Source organism: Ochlerotatus camptorhynchus, unplaced genomic scaffold (genome assembly GCF_037179485.1).
Source record: "Ochlerotatus camptorhynchus isolate MF236.1 unplaced genomic scaffold, CSIRO-AGI_Acam_v1.1 ptg000023l, whole genome shotgun sequence".
NCBI classification, from domain to species: Eukaryota; Metazoa; Arthropoda; class Insecta; order Diptera; family Culicidae; genus Ochlerotatus; species Ochlerotatus camptorhynchus.
The window spans coordinates 530,475-545,622 of NW_027040515.1; the positions used below are offsets into that span (position 1 = coordinate 530,475).

The 15,148-nt window shown below is 37.4% G+C and overlaps 1 protein-coding gene across 3 annotated transcripts in view; it reads right to left on the reverse strand.

Annotated features, from left to right (window-relative positions):
• Positions 1–15,148, reverse strand: part of LOC135706715 (guanine nucleotide exchange factor DBS) — a 435,434-nt gene that overhangs the window by 46,809 nt on the left and 373,477 nt on the right. The window lies entirely within an intron of this gene.

Here is a 15,148-nt window from a genome sequence, read left to right on the forward strand (position 1 = left end):
ATGGCTTACCCTCCCTATTAACAAAAATCTATCCTTCCCGTGACACTTATAAGAGGTCGTAGAGTTCTCTGTATCTCTCTAAAGTAAGTGTCGGACTAACATTCCTCCCCTTTCCCCACCAGATGCAGATGGCCAGAACAGCTCTGGTCTGTTGGAGGGAGACCCATCCTTTATTTAAGAGGTAGTAATTAATCACAAATTACTATCTAACAGCAACGGATGAAGGTGGGTCTCCTTCTTAACAACAGTTGGAGCTCGTACCACCTACGATATTGTGCAACCTGGTTTATGCTATGCTATGCTATGCTGCCATGCCGAGAAATTTGCAATAAGGAAGGAAATTTTACGCATGTCAGTCCCACTAGGAAGATTGCCAGAAAAGACGCTCGTAATCTGGAAAATAGAATTTTTACGAGAAACGAGTCGAATGGGCGATCGATTCTTTTGCACCTTTCAAATCACCAGGTAAGGACAAAAAATTTCCAGTACTACTTCAGAAAGGAAAAGGAACTTTAACACCCATTCTAACAGGCTTGTTTAGAGCAAGCTTAACATTAAGTTATATTCTGATAACTTGGCGTCAAGTAAAGGTTATATTTATTCCGAAGGCTAATAAAAAGGATAACACTTCTTCTATATACTTCAGGCCGATCAGTTTATCATCCATTATGCTAAAAATAATGGAGAAAATAGTAGATCAGCATATAAAATCAACGTACTTGATTACAATTCCTTTGAGTAAATATCAGTTTGCATATCAAGCTGGTAAATCAACAGTAACAGCTCTTCACACGCTTCTAACAAAACTAGAAAAATCTTTTGAATCAAAAGAATTGTCACTAGCAGCGTTCATTGATATTGAAGGAGCATTTGATAATGCATCTTATAGCTCCATAACATAGTGTTTTATGTTGAAGCGTGGATTCGACAAAAGCATCGTTAAGTGGATTAATGAGATGCTTTCTAAAAGAGGAAATCTCAGAAAATCTTGGAAGCTCATCCATAACAGTTAGAGCTGTAAAAGGATATCCTCAAGGAGGTGTGCTTTCACCTCTTTTATGGTCATTAATAGTTGACGAACTTCTCAAAAACTTAGAAACAAAGGGTTTCGAGATAATTGGCTTTGCTGATGACATAGTCATAATAGTACGAGGAAAATTAGACAATGTCATTTCAAATAGAATGCAAACTGCTTTAAATTATGTTTCGTCGTGGTGCGTTAAAGAAGGGTTGAATATAAACCCTTCTAAGACCACTATTGTGCCGTTCACACGGAAAAGGAAATTTTCTATAAATAACTTAAAATTGAAAAAAAACTTCTTTGGAACTTTTACGACCAGTCAAGTATCTGGGAGTCATTCTTGGCAGTAAATTAATAAGGGAATAAATGCTCTTTGGATAGGTAAAAAAATACTTTTGGTAGAAAATGGGATTTGAAACCAAAAATGATCCACTGGATTTATTTGACGATTGTAAGACCCAGAATATCCTACGCATCATTGGTTTGGTGGCCGAAAACTAATGAAAAATCGGCTCAAAAGGAAGCTGGGGAGACTGCTTGCTACTCTCTCAATAACTGGTGCGATTGACAGCACACCGAGTATCGCACTAGATGCTCTACTTTATCTACTTCCGTTTTATCAATTTATCCAATTAGAAGCTGAAAGGAGCGCTTTAAGGGTTCCACGAACAAAGTACTTCCTTGAAGGTGATCTTGCAGGACACATTAGTATCCTAAAAATGTTTGATATTTATGAAAAAGGAAGACTGGATGAAAACAAAAATTGATCGTTTTAACTGTTTTTTTATACAGACGGTTCAAGATTGGGCGATCGTTTGTGAGCAGGGGTAACTGGTCCAGAGATAGATATCTCAATATCTATGGGTTACTGGCTAACCGTGTTCCAAGCAAAAATTCAAGCAATTCTTGAATGCTCTGTAATCTGCTATCGCAGAAATTATAACCATTCGAATATCTGAATTATGTCTGATAGTCAAGCAGCATTGAATGCATTAAAATTAGCAACATGCAATTCAAAACTCGAAATTGACCTGTCTTAACCAAGTAAACCTATATTGGGCTCCTGGCCACTGTGGAATTGAAGGTAATGAAAAAGGCGACACGTTAGCCAGGATCATCTCAACAATTCATAAGACCATTCTATGGAGTTTCTGTTTGTTCTCTTGGAGATCAAGAAATGGAAAAAATGAAAGTGAAGACCAATTGGAACAACACTTCCATGGCTAGGCAATCGAAACGGTTCATAATTCCGAACATTTCAATTACTAGCAAAATTCTTGAATTATCCAAGAAAGATCTCAGTGTCTATACTGGTTTGATAACAGGACATTGTCCAAGTAAACTTCAAGATTCTGTGCCATAGAAAAGGAAGACTCTGAACACCTGCTATGCTCATGTGCAGCAATCTTCAATAAAAGGCGTATTTTTCTGGATAAGGTGCTGGCAGAACCCTTTGATATTTGGAATGCAGGTCCCAGTCAAGTAGTACGTTTCTTTCTTTCTTGCTGGGAAAATGCTTTTAGTCCGTCTATGCCGGTCCCTTCACAAAATAGTGATATGACTTACTGATAAAGCAATATAAAAACGGGAATATATCACAATAGATCAAAGTAATGGTCACAGTGATGAATATACCCAACACGGAAAAAAAAAGCCCAAAACAAATTACATATTTTTCTATTTTCAAGTCTATCTAAAAAGGTACTGTTTTATGAACAAAAGTGAAAAACTTCCAAAAGTAACATGGGACAAACATGCGTAGAACGGCAGTTGAGTCCTATTAATAAAAATAAAAATCAGTCAGACATCGCTTCAATAAAATTCTAATAATTTTCAAGAATCAAATCGTGTTCCGATATTTGACAAAGTTGTTGCGCATATAATTTCCTATAAGAATATTGGATTTGGTCATATTTGGGACCTTTGCAACACCACCTACCGGCAAAATTTTAAAAATTGTTACTCAAAATCGTTTTTTTTTTAATAATTTCAATGTCATTTCATGTTGTACTCGACTAGACCAATAACCCAAGCAACACAGTTCCGTCTCAAAAAGTTGCTGTTACTTGATTGTGATCGTAATAAGTCGCATAGGAGTTACTACAACCGATTTGTGACAAGTGTGCTGCTAGGGAACCTATAGTAGGGCACTTGAAAAGTTCATTCAATTATTTTTTTATTTTTAACGCTGTGTAACCATCAGGCCTAAACATGCTCATTACAGCTAGAATACCCCAACAAGCAATTCAGAGTTACAAATAAGCATATAGGGGAAATGACGGCTTCGGCATGCCAGACTATTTTCGGCAACCCAAATTGAAACACTATTTTCACTGGATTTTCTTACGAAAACACTTCGCTGAATGCATGCAAACGATTCTTTATGCTTTCAGCTTCAATTTGACTATATTTTTACCACTGAGAAAAAGCAATCTAGTAAGGTTTTCTTGAAATGAAACACACGCACTACAAATTGTAGCTGATTTCGAGTTGCCGATAATAGAACAGCAGATTTACATGCAGTTCAAATGGAACGGTTGCCGAAGAAATACTGGTTGCCGACAATACTCGCTCTCACTAGAGAAGATTGGAGCTTTGTAAAAGCGTTTCAAAACAGTTTTTGACAATTCTTTCGACTGAAATTGTTAGAGCAGCTGGCAGCAAAAGATTGTAAACAAACCAATACTGCATATGTGTGCGTTCCTTAGAGAAAAAGGCTATAGAAAGAAGGTCACTGCTTAGGTTGCCGAGAATACGTAAATTCCCCTATATCGATTACTGTATTACAGTCAGGCATGGAAAATCATTCGCATTCATTTCATACATTCATTTACATTCATTTGCCTCTAACTTTTTTCATCAACAGCATTGCGCAAAATGATGTATAGAGCTTTTGTAGGTTTTGTTATTAGCTACAAGTTTTGCTCATAACTCAAATCTGTATCTCTTATGCATCACGAACTAGGGCGGGCAGAACTTGTTACTGTTTTTTAGTGAATGTAAAATACATTCACTGAAAAACAGTAGTGGCTTCTGTTCGCTCTGCTTCTTCATTCATAAGAGATGCGGATTTGACTTGTTAACAAAAGTTGTTGCGGAATGCTGTTGAAGAAAAAAGTTCGAGCCAAAAGTTTGCTGTTTGCTCTGATCTGATTAATTTTCTTATTAAAAGCTGTATAAACGTTGACTGTCTTCCCAATTCAACGCCAGAAGTTTTGATCTAATAACAAACTAAATAAGTATAATTTGCACATACATTGAAGCTTTAATTCGACTGTTTTCAATTGATTTAATAACATACTTTATTAGACGTCTAATAAATCTTTTCTAGCTCCACTATTGGAAGGTGGATACAGTCAGCATAATCGCTCTTATACCACTATGCGTCCATGTTTTAATCGCATGCCTTGTAAATGCTTTATAAACGGTAACCACAACTCTACTGATTTCGTCTTGTTGTTAGACTAAATCAGTGCTGTTGAATAATGATATTAGATTCATTATTCAACAGCACTGATTTAGTCTAACAACAAGACGAAATCAGTAGAGTTGTGGTTACCGTTTCCGCTTTCCAAGTAGAAGGTCGTGAGTTCAATCCCAAGTTCAACCCTTTTTTTTATTTGTGTTCTACGCCTAATTTAATTTAAATAGTAATCATCGATCACATGACCCACGACAATGAATGTATTGACCTAGTTTAAAAAATAACCGAGCATCCTTTCCTTGGAATTGGAGAGGTGAAGAGGTAACATTGGTCTCATGCAGTCTTGTAAGCGGTCACGGTAGTCGACACATTCGAATGTATGCATTTTAGTTTTTCTCATAATAAGAGCTGCTGATGTTGTGCTTGTGTGAATTCTGAAAATAGCAAGCAATGATGTCTTAATAATAACATTTCTGATCAGAAATGGTTTGATTTACACCAAATTGAGGAATTAGAACGAAATCACACATGTCATATGACAGTTATTTGATAATTTTCTATTTGCTCGAATGTTATTCTACCGTTTGTGTTGTGTGAGAGAGACGACGGTAGAGCATGAGTGTACGAATACAAACAGACTGTCGCGCACGACAACGAAGCGAGTGTAGTAAAACACGTCGACTGTTTCAACCCCTGGTCTCATGTAAAGCAACGATGAATGAATTAATCATTCCCACAGGGCCTTGAAGGAGCTAGAGTTGCGATTGAGAGTGCTGATAGGTATTCACTTTCAAGCAAGCTTTTATTGATTATTGAGCTGCCCTTATGATGAATTCTAGCACATAACAAAAGGGGAAGTGAAAACAAATCGGTGAATCAAAAAAGCGATGTGTGGTGGTAGCGTTCCACACGGGCTTTCTATGTGCACTCACACTATCATATCATACTGAATATTTTAACTGCAGGCAGAACATGTCTTCTACCGCTAGGTGCGCTAGCGTTCGCAGATGACAAGTGGAGCCACTTTCTGATCCGAAGTTCCACTCCTGTGATTCTAGGATAGCTCATATCAAAAGGCAAGTGACTGGTGATCGGTAGGTCCGTGGTTCGAATCCCATGCAACGACATGTATACAGTCAGGAATCCTTATTGCCGGATTCCTTATTGCCGGTATCCCTTATTGCCGGATCCTTATTGCCGGGGTATCCGCGAATAAGGATACCCACAGCTTATGGGATTTTCACTAATGGGGGCTGTAGTGGATTATCTCATTTGTTTCAATACATAAAGCTATACTGTCTTCGACAAAGTTGCTGTACTGGGTTAGACCAACAAGCCTGTGCCTTCTGGATTTGGGTTAAATTGAGAACTACGCCGCTAGAGGCGCTTCACTTTTTTGTTACTTATGACGGGCGCTATAATATATGGATCATATTTCCAACATAGAATATTTCGTGATCCTGGCCATATAGAAAGTTACTGTCTTCAGCAAAGTTGTTCAGGTGACCAAGTCATTTCGGATGGTGGCCATATTAGTTCAGAACTCTCTCACTACGCAGCGCTAGTGTGCATGTGCAATTCCTATATAAACTGTATCTCGAGAGCCTGGTGATATAGAAAGTTGCTGTTTTCAGCAAAGTTGTGCAGGTGAGCAAGTCCTTTCGGATGATGGTCATATTAGTTCAGAACACACTCACTACGCGGCGCTAGTGTGCAAGTGAATTTCCTGTATAAGCTGTATCTCGAGAACCTGGCCATATAGAAGGTTACTGTCTTGAGAAAAGTTGTTCAGGTCACTAAGTCCTTACGGATGAGGGTCATATTATTTCAGAACACGCTCACTACGCGGCGCTAGTGAGCAAGTAAATTTCCTGTATAAGCTGTATCTCTAGAACCTGGCCTTATAGAAGGTTACTGTCTTCAGCAAAGTTGTTCAGATGACTAAGTCCTTTCGGATGATCGTCATATTATTTCAGAACCCTCACACTACGCGGCACTAGTGTACACATGAACTTCCTTAATATGTTATGTCTCCAAAGCTTGTCCATATAAGATGTTGCTGTGCAATGTGAGAACAAGAACCGGAAAAGGGACGATGTGTAGAGGCCGGAAATCGATGTCAGATGCCATTTTGGAATCCAAGATGGCGGCCATCGGTTCAAGAAAAACTGTCAAATACCGTACAATATGGATATTTCCAGAGAGGGAATGACGTGTAGAGGCCGGAAATCGACACAAGATGCCATTTTGGAATCCAAGATGGCGGCCATCAGTTTAAGAAAAACTGTCAAATACACGACAATGTTGGAATTTCCGAAAATGGACGACGTGTAGAGGCCAGATATAGATTCCAGACGCTATTTTGGAATCCAAGATGGCGGCCATAGGGTCAAGAAAAACTGTCAAATACCCTATAATACGGGTATTTCCAGAGAGGGAACGACGTGTAGAGGCCGGAAATCGACGCAAGATGCCATATTGGAATCCAATATGGCGGCCATCAGTTTAAGAAAAACTGTCAAATACACTACAATGTGGGAATTTCCGAAAATGGAAGACGTGTAGAGGCCAGATATAGATTCCAGACGCTATTTTGGAATCCAATATGGCGGCAACATGTTTTCCATGGTCACCATAGCCGATCGAACTCCAGACGAAACTAGAACCGCACTACCGTTCATACTGGTGACAACGCTCTGATGAGACAACGAAACCTTACCCCCAAGCTCCTCCCCTGATCTTATCCTTCGACAATGTACCTCTCTTACCTCGAGTAAGCCGCGAATATTCGGCCCAACTCCTACTAGACATAGAATTAAGTGAATGTTGTTACAAACAAAGAACAATGAACTATCGGCTCCGTAAAGCTAACGTGATTGAGCCTTCCAAATAAACGAACTAGTTTAAAAAACATGTTTTCCATACATAAGGCTTACCAAGAATATTGCGTATAATTTATTGTGTATAGCGTATCACTGAGCAAGATCGCAACATAACGTGGAAAATTCCTCAAAACAATAAAACGCTTTTAATTGTTTTGTTTTATTTTTTTTCTATCGTAAACTACAGATTTATTCCTGGACCCCTCTACAGTGAATATGGTTGATATTTTCATCCACCACCTGGTGCGGCAGAAATCGAGTTAAAACTAAATCAACTCTTCGAGGTCGAAAGTTTCTGCACATTGTGCAAAAATGCAAGATTTGCTAAGGGAAGTCGAGACCCATCTCACGGTGTGGAAGAACGAGAGTGACTAGAATGCATAAAACATGACAGCGCTGGTTGGTTCTTTGTTATCGAAAGAGAAAATAAAATGTGGAATAAATCTGTAGCTTACGATAGAAAAAATAAAACAAATCAAAGCATTTTATTGTTTTGAGGAATTTTCCACGTTACGTTGCGATCTTGCTCAATGATACGCTATACACAATAAATTATACGCAATATTCTTGGTAAGCCTTATTTATGGAAAACATGTTGCCGCCATATTGGATTCCAAAATAGCGGCTGGAATGTATATCTGACCTTTACACGTCGTCCTTTTTCGGAAATTCCTACATTGTAGGATATTTGACAGTTTTTCTTAAAACCGATGGCCGCCATCTTGGTTTTTAAAATGGCGTCTGGCATCGGTTTCCGGCCTCTACACGTCTGGAAATATCCATATTGTAGGGTATTTGACAGTTTTTATTGAACCAATGGCCGTCATCTTGAATTTCAAAATGGCATCTGGCATAGATTTTCGCCCTCTACACGTCGTTTCCTTTCCGGAAATACTCATATTGTAGAGTATTTGACAGTTTTTCTTGACCCGATGGCCGCCATCTTGGATTACAAAATGGCGTCTGACATCGATTTCCGGTTTCTACATGTCATCTCCTATCCGAAAATACCCATGTTGTAGGGTAATTGACAGTTTTTCTGTCAAAAAGTTTGAACTGATGGCAACCATCTTGGATTCCAAAATGGCGTCTGACATCGATTTCCGGCCTCTACACGTCGTTCCCTATCCGGAAAAACCCATATGGTAGGGTATTTGACAGTTTTTCTTGACCCGATGGCCACCATCTTGGATTCCAAAATGGCATCTGATATCGATTTCCGGCCTCTACACGTCATCCCTTTTCCGGTTCCTGTTCTCACATTGCACAGCAACATCTTATATGGACAAGCTTTGGAGACATAACATATTAAGGAAGTTCATGTGTACACTAGCGCCGCGTAGTGTGAGAGTTCTGAAATAATATGACGATCATCCGAAAGGACTTAGTCACCTGAACAACTTTGCTGAAGACAGTAACCTTCTATATGGCCAGGTTCTCGAGATACAGCTTATACAGGAAATTTACTTGCACACTAGCGCCGCGTAGTGAGCGTGTTCTGAACTAATATGAACATCATCCGAAAGGACTTGCTCACCTGCACAACTCTGCTGAAAACAGCAACTTTCTATATGGCCAGGCTCTCGAGATACAGTTTATATAGGAATTGCACATGCACACTAGCGCTGCGTAGTGAGAGAGTTCTGAACTAATATGGCCACCATCCGAAAGGACTTGGTCAACTGAACAACTTTGCTGAAAACAGCAACTTTCTAAATGGCCAGGCTCTCGAGATACAGTTTATATAGGAATTGCACATGCACACTAGCGCTGCGTAGTGAGAGAGTTCTGAACTAATATGGCCACCATCCAAAAGGACTTGATCACCTGCACAACATTGCTCAAAACAGCAACTTTCTATATGGCCAGGCTCTTGAGATACAGTTTATATAGGAATTGCACATGCACACTAGCGCTGCGTAGTGAGAGAGTTCTGAACTAATATGGCCACCATCCGAAAGGACTTGGTCACCTTAACAACTTTGCTCAAGACAGTAACTTTCTATATGGTCAGGATCACGAAATAATCTATGTTGGAAATATGATCCATATATTATAGCACCCGTCATAAGTAACATAAAAGTGAAGCGCCTCTAGCGGCTTAGTTCCCAATTTAACCTGAATCCAATGGCACAGGCTTGTTGGTCTAACCCAGTACAGCAACTTTGTCGAAGACAGTATAGCTTTATGTATTGAAACAAATGAGATAATCCACTACAGCCCCCATTAGTGAAAATCCCATAAGCTGTGGGTATCCTTATTCGCGGTTCCTTATTCACGCCCCCGTTACCCCGGCAATAAGGATTCCTGACTGTATTTATTATGTTTTCTGATTATATACTCATTCAAAGTTGCATATTTCAAGAACTAAATTATAACATTCTACGATCATTATCAAAGTAACCCCAAATAAAAATACTGATGTTCGGTCACAAGACTAAACAGATAGTGCAAATGATTTAGTTTTCGTCAAGCATATAACTAACGAATTGATTCAAGGATCATCAGTACTTGCTTAAAAAATTATTTTTTGAAAAAAAATAATTGCTGTAAAAAATATTTAGAATATTTTTCCAAAAAACTATCAATGTTACCCCGTGTTACGGTACATCAAGTATCGAGTACAACATGAGATCACATTTGAAATTGTTCTGACACCTCCAAAATTTGAAGTTTTTTTTTTTGAAAACTATTTGGGGTATGTGATCGCATACTATCATGAGTAACTCAATAATTTTTCGAACAATTTTGAAATTCGTTGAGCTCTTTTTTAATTAAATATATTTTTCTAATTTTAGTCTAAAGTGGTGTTGAGTACTTGGCACTGATGAAGTCTGCAAGTAGTAGACGAAATACGCGTATCTGTCAAAAGATAAGCAATTATAACGGAATTTAAAGGAAACAATCCAACCCACTCAAAGCTCTTCATAAAGGGATTCCGTTGAGAGGTTCGACAAATTTAAAGGATTAATTTTAGACGCCATGAAGGTTATGTTTGTATGGGACAATGTGTAAGGAAAAACAATTTTAATTTTTTTTCAGCTATGTTGCAATTGAAACATTACCAATATTCTTATAGGAAATTATATACTCAACAACTTTGTCAAAGATCGGAAGACGATCCGAGTCGATCCTGACAAGTTATTAGCATTTTATTGAAGCGATGTCTTATTCTTTCTCCCAAGTAGCACCTGTAACATCTTTATATAACAGAGAAAGAGCAACATGTTACACAATTATTACATAAAAGTAACCATGAAATATATGCAGTTACATATCAAGTCAACATAAAGTTACGTCATGACCTTCTACGTAACAGGACACATTAATGTCACACAATGGTCATTGGTAACTTCATAGTCAGATTGTCACGATGTTGAGATAAAATTCTACTTATCTGGTCTCAATGATGACACAGTGTAACCTATTTGTGTCGATCTAATCTTATCAATTGGTTGAACTGTAACTGACTTGCCACACAATAGTGACCGAAAAGTTACATCCTATCAAGTTCGTGCGGAAAAGTTGTTACGCTGAAACTTAATTTTTATGACGAATATGTAACTTGGCAACTATGGTATGCCTTTTTACAGTTACATTTTCGTTTCAGCGTGACCCTAATAGTCGCATGTATCCAGATGGTAACACAAATGCAATCTCTATGATCTGGAAAAATGAAAGCTACACTGCAGTTTAAAATATTTCACCAATGACAATCTAATTGTTTGCTACTTTTTTTTTTCTCAAAATGGTAAAATATTTTATTCATGGTGATGCTATTGTGAATGCTGCGCCTTAAGGACAAATTGGTAGAAACGAGTTTTTATTCAAATCTCAAGTATTTTTTTAAATCATTAGAGTTTTGGTTAGAAGTATAACTCTCATAGCGGCGCCGGTGGTGTAGTGGTAAGCGTGATTACCTCTCACCCCAGTAGGTCTTGGCTCAATTCCAGTCGGCACCGCCGGGATGTTCTGAGGCATAAAATCTCTGATCACGCCTTCCTTCGGAAAGGAAGTAAAGCCGTTGGTCCCTGGTTCATGAGTTCATGGGTCGATAGGTAGGTGCACACAGAAGATTTGTTTCTTCGAATCATATATGACCAGAAATATGATAATAATTCAATTAAAATATGTAATGGCGCATTTATTTTATGAACATAAAACTGCCAACTTCACCGTAAATATGAAACTGCATATTTTCTTCTGATACGTGTTTTCGTTACTTATAGTGTATTTCTAAATTAAGCGTACAAATGTCCTTAAATTTTATAAAAAAAACGGCTTCAAAAGCACAATTTAAAGAGATATGTTTCTGAAGTTCTGGCTGCTGAATCATGATAAATTTACCAATTATTGTTACAGTGATGGGCTTATTTGGTTGCGTATATTAAAAGTAAGAACTATTTGAGAAAAACGCCTTTTCCTTGAAAAACCTTAATATGGGAAATGTCGGCCTAAATGCCCCTAATTTGGGCCCATACATAAATTCAGCAATCAACTAAATTTTTAATAGCGACCAAAAATATCCATTAGTACCGTCCCAATGACCTGTTCATCTAGATAAAATTGATAAATAGCAGATTTTTAGCGATGGGCCCAATCTTAGACCCATAGGCCAACATTAGAGCAATTTCCCCTATCTTCAAATATAATGAACTAAACTTTTTGAAATTTTGCTCATTTTTAGTTATAATAATGATCATTCATTTGCCACTAATTTTACTAAAATTCGTCCGTTAGGTAAAAGTTGAAAATCGTGCGTTTTACTAAAATAAATCTAACTTCATACAGGTTATTCCAATAAAGTCCAAAACTAAAACAATAAATCAATGAACATCTGTTTAACCACCAGCCGAGATTTTAAAAAATATATCCATTGAGAATGTTTCAAAAAATGTTCCGCTCAGTTTTGCGATACACATATTCATGTCTCTTATGATTATTATAATTTTATCAATGCCTCAAAATGTTTATGCCATAAACGTACTCTGTAAAGCAATATTCATCGCCGAAATTAAACTGAAGTTAAAGATCGTTAGCTTATTAATGATTGTATGTTATTCAATATTGTTTTTTCGTCACTACTGTGTAACTAGTTTTAAATTGGTTACATTGCTGTTGACTTCATTGTTGCTGTAATTATTTTACGGCTCATAATTTGGTCACAAAATAGTGGCAGCAACTTTTATGTGACAACATGTGCTACTAGGGTTGACTGCCGTTCTACGCATAACTGTCCCATGTTCTAAATATTGCATCTGAGAAAATCGCGAATAATTTTTCTAATCATTTCTGCTCATTGGAAGAAATATACGTTAAAATAAGTTAGTGCATTGCTCACATTTCAACAGAATAAATGTGTTTTAGTGAAAACTAAAGAAATGACCTTCAATTAAATCAGTTAAGCCTATTTTTATACGAACAATATTTAGTGGGACTGTCATGCCGAGAAATTTGCAATAAGGTAGGAAATTCTACGCATCCCACTAGGAACTGTTACTTCCCGTGTTGCTTTGATGGCCACGTTGCGTTTGACGTCTTTACTCTTGTGTTTGCATGAGCGTGCTTGCGACCTCCGCGAACTTTTGGAAGTTCCTGGATAGTTTGCTACCAACAATAAGTTTGTTGACATTGCTGCAATCGTCGTTTGCTACTTCTATAAAACCATTAAAAGTATAAGAATCTCGAGAAACTAATGATGAATGCTCGATGAAGAACAAAAACTTCTTAGCGTCTTGTTCTACTCCTTAGCTAGATGAACGTAGGCCTAAGGAAGATTGTGTTTAATCATTTTGAGTCCGACCATAGTTTTATGGTGACTGACATGCTGTGGACAAAAGATCGATACGTCACACGACTTCGATCATTTCAAGAAAAACTTTGGAAGATTTAACATGTACAGTAAGGATTTCTTCCGTATGTTGACCTTTATACCAACCGGTGGAAACTAACGATTTTAAATTGGCTCACTAATTGACTAGCCTATTACTCCCAAGCAAATCGATTAACCTACCCCATTCTAGTCGAAATTCTAATACTACACAATGTTTGTTTTGATTCGCTATGAAAGTTTGACAGATAAAATGAGGGGTTCGTGGATTTTCCCATGTTTCGAGGGGTGCATCGATTAGCTTGGGACCGAAAATAGTACCAGGGCTGAGCCAAAAAATTGAGCACGTTTCTTCGGGACCTTCTGTTCTTAGAGTTATCTCTATGTGTATACTACGTATTATTATATTATATTAGGGGCTTTTTCATAAAACACCTTGACACTATAGGGTGTAGTGTGGAGGTGGCGGGTGTCTACGTCTACGTGTCTACGTGCATTGTTCGAAATTAGAAATCTGACCTGGTGTTTTAATATGAATTCCCGCTCCTCTTAATATTTTTCAACATAAAATAAAACTTCCCGAAATGGATCATACCGTTTCTTTTGATCATATAAATCCTGTTTCACACAAATCGATTCGTTAAAGATAAATTCAGTATTAAAAATCTTTGTGGGACAGTTATGCGTAGAACTTCAACATAGTCCCATGTTAGACTTGATGTTGTTTTTAGGTAAGCCCAGAACAAATTACATGTTTTTTTCTATTTTCATTCCAACGTTTATCTAAAAAGGTACTGTTTTATGAACAACGTAGAACGGCAGTTGAGTCCAGTTGAGTCCAGTCAGACATCGCTTCAATAAAATGCTAATAATTTTTAAGAATAGGATCGTCTTCCGGTATTTGACAAAGTTGTCGCGCATATGATTTCCTATAAGAATATTGGATTTGGTAATATTTGGAACATTTGCAACGGCACCTATAGGCAAAATTTTAAAAATTGTACTCAAAATCAGTTTTTCAACAATAATTTCAATGACATTTCATGTTGTACTCGACTAGACCAATAACCCAAGCAACACAGTTCCGTCTCAAAAAGTTGCGGTAACTTGATTGTGATCGTAATAAGTCGCATAGGAGTTACTACAACCGATTTGTGACAAGTGTGCTGCTAGGGAACCTATAGTAGGGCACTTGAAAAGTTCATTCAATTATTTTTTATTTGTAACGCTGTGTACGCAGGCCTATACATGCTCATTACAGCTAGAATACCCCAACAAACAATTCAGAGTTACAAATAAGCGCATATATATTGATTACTGTATTACAGTCAGGCATGGAAAATCATTCATATTCATTTCATACATTCATTTACATTCATTTGCCTCTAAGTTTTTTCATCAACAGCATTGCGCAAAATGATGTATAGAGCTTTTGAAGGTTTTGTTATTAGCTACAAGTTTTGCTCATAACTCAAATCTGTATCTCTTATGCATCACGAACTAGAGCGGGCAGAACTTGTTACTTTTTTTCAGTGAATGTAAAATACATTCACTGAAAAACAGTAGTGGCTTCTGTTCGCTCTGCTTCTTCATTCATAAGAGGTACGGTTTTGACTTGTTAACAAAAGTTGTAGCTAATAACAAAACCTACAAAAGCTTTATACATCATTTTGCGGAATGCTGTTGAAGAAAAAAGTTCGAGGCAAATGTTTGCTGTTTGCTCTGATCTGATTAATTTTCTGTATAAACGTTGACTGTCTTACCAATTCAACGCCAGAAGTTTGATCTAATAACAAACTAAATAAGTATAATTTGCACATACATTGAAGCTTTAATTCGACTGTTTTAAATTGATTTATACGTCTAATAAATGTTTTCTAGCTCCACTATTGGAAGGTGGATACAGTCAGCATAATAGCTCTTATACCACTATGCGTCCATGTTTTAATCGCATGCCTTGTAAATGCTTTATAAACGACGTATTAGATTCA